Source organism: Lolium perenne, chromosome 6 (assembly GCF_019359855.2).
Source record: "Lolium perenne isolate Kyuss_39 chromosome 6, Kyuss_2.0, whole genome shotgun sequence".
Taxonomy (NCBI): Eukaryota; Viridiplantae; Streptophyta; class Magnoliopsida; order Poales; family Poaceae; genus Lolium; species Lolium perenne.
This window is the reverse complement of record NC_067249.2, coordinates 13,052,459-13,055,154: the sequence shown is the minus strand read 5'-3', so window position 1 is coordinate 13,055,154 and position 2,696 is coordinate 13,052,459. Positions and strand designations below refer to the sequence as shown.

Below are 2,696 nucleotides of genomic sequence, written 5' to 3'. Positions count from 1 at the left end.
CTTTGTCACGTGCATGACTTGGAATCTTCATCCAGCTTGAAGGAGCTCACCGCTGTACTTGACTCCTCATCTCAGTGGTTTCCCCAGGCACTTCAGCGCTACAGGAAGAAACGTTTGGCCAGTGGCGGATCTTGAAGATTTTCTTAGGATGGAGAAACTAGGATAATCTCATATATATATGAACGATATTTTCTAGACATTTTTTTCTCACTGAAAAATGTGATGTGCTGAAATGGTAGGGTGGGGCACCCCCACCCTAACACCAATTGGCTCCACTAATCGGGCTGCTTCTCGCAGCCAATTTGGTGTACCACCTTCAGCTCCAACATGTTACCTTATTCAGGCAGTAGCGATTCGTAACATAATTGAAGACCATGTCATTGGCAGATTAGGCCACAACTTGCTACTCTCTTCACTGGCCCTTCCTTCCAGGGACGGAAAATCTTTCACGTTCCAAGCAAAACTTACAAGCAAAACTTACACTACCAGGATTGAAGACAAGACTTTCTCTATCAGATGCATTTCTAAAAAACTTGCTCTTTCAGATATGTAATCTTGGACTTCAGTGATGCTTTATGCCACGCTTACCTCTGTAAAATGTTGTTGAGCTTAATGAAAAGTCTATATGTTTAAAAAGGAATATAGTAGAGGAAACTCCTACAATGATTTTTTAATAATAAGAACTGAAATCTAAATTCATGTGGATTTACATTTGGATGGCTGGATTGTACATATGCACTTTCCTAACCAAATGAGTCAGGCTCATTTCTTATATAATAAAGAGCTTACTCTGCAACATGACAAATACACACAAAAAATAACGATCCCATAAAATCAAACACTGCAAGTGTGTGGGATACATAAAATAAAAAATTAAATTATTAATTTAGGCATAGATACCGGGTTATGTTTGTATAAATTTAAAAATTATGCCAGCAGACTATAATGTTGAAAGTCTAGCCATCCAAATGCGCGGACCACCCTCTGTAAGATGGACCCTATTATATTTCTTATATATATATCTTATATATATATATATATTAAAAAAATGTGTAGTGATATCAGTTTATTTCTCCTTCCATTTCTTGTTATAGGGAGTATTATATAGTTTTCAAAAAACCAAAGTTTACTTTTGTGACTAAGTTTGGCAGAAAAAATTATCAACATCCGGCATGAATTAAACAAAATATAAATAAATATTTTAAAATGATATATGTCGCAATATGCAAAGCACGTGCTACTAGTATGTATACCCCACTCCCAAGGTTCATCATTGAGAACAGTTTACGTAGATAGAACGTGTGTTGCCTGGCATATATATGGAGCGAGCCAGAGCCCAGAGGGATTCATTGGGGTTTTAAAGCCGCCGCCGCATCTTGCCTCCATGGCCCTCCCTACGGCCGATCCCTACCAGATCGACCCACTCTCCTCTTAGCCACCGCCCCTGCTTCTTCTCACTCTCCAGATAGAACCACTTCAGATCCGATGGGAACACACCTTCAGAAGATGCGATTGATTTCCCCTCCGATGGTATCATATTGCGCGCTCGTGGTCGTGGCCTCGTTGATCCAGTTAGAATGTGTTCTCGTAGCTCAGTTAGACGAATTCGCCTGCGGTGGATGCGGATATAGCTAGGCATGTGAGGTCTCAGGCAATGTAGTGTGCTTTGCTTAGTTTCAATCGTTCGTCTGCCTTGAAGAAGTGGTACGTGAATATCACGTGAACGTGGATGCGATTTGTACTGCATAGCGGCCTTTCCATAGGCTCCAGTTGCTGCTTTGATGTTTAGTAGATCTGGCCGTTGTGCTTAGTGATGGATGTTTACAGTATGCACTGATCTTCCTTGACGGACTGTATATCAGCGATGGCTCTAACCCTTGCGTGATTATACCAATCTGTGAATAGTATCTGAGCCAACACACTTTCTTGGAATCACTCTTTTTCGGGATGATGTGTAAACCATATGAGAAACTGTGTTCATTGGTCACTTGGCACTTATTAGTGTTCAACACATCTACTTATAGCTGCTATTTTTCTTTGTTTGCTGTGATGGATCACAAGGATGGTATATGAGTAAGATTTCTCTTGAAAAGGGCCGTCTTCATTGATTATACATCCTAAACTGATCATTAGAGCAAACATGTGCTATATTAATTTGACCCGCAAATTTTTTTTTTGACAGACATTGACAAGCTGTGATAAGTATATTAATTCTGAGTAAGTTTGAGGAATAACTGTTGCTTGGTCTAGTTAACAACTTCTGTGATAAATATGTTCAGAGAACAACTCAAGGATATAGCTAAATATGAGAACGAATTCTACAGAATTGTTGTCCAAGAACGAGCTCTAGCTAACATGAGTTAGAAAACTTGAAGTTTCTCTCTTAGAAATTTAATTACTCTTGTACCTCCAGGCATCGGCTCATCTCACAGGGAAACAGGAAACGGAACTTGAACATGGAAAACTAGTATTGGTGGCCTCACATACCGGTATACCTGTACTCCAAGAGGTCAAGAAACATATCAGGGATGGACTCCTCCATTCCAGCGATTGGTCCTGGTGTTTCTCTTCCAGGCGCTGGCCATTGTAGGTGGTCGCGATGGCTCCAACGCTAGTTCTTGGAAGGGCTGCTATTTGGGTCAGTTGCTGTATGCTGGGGAATGGATCACGATGGGTGGAGTGGTCTGTTTCGTTGG

The 2,696-nt window shown here is 40.7% G+C and overlaps 1 non-coding gene across 1 annotated transcript; it reads left to right on the top strand.

Moving 5' to 3' along the window:
- Window positions 1–2,038: 2,038 nt before the first annotated feature.
- LOC127310975 (small nucleolar RNA Z118/Z121/Z120) lies at window positions 2,039–2,141 on the top strand. The gene has a single exon (XR_007857473.1). It is a non-coding gene; the product is annotated as a small nucleolar RNA Z118/Z121/Z120 (small nucleolar RNA).
- Window positions 2,142–2,696: the final 555 nt, after the last annotated feature.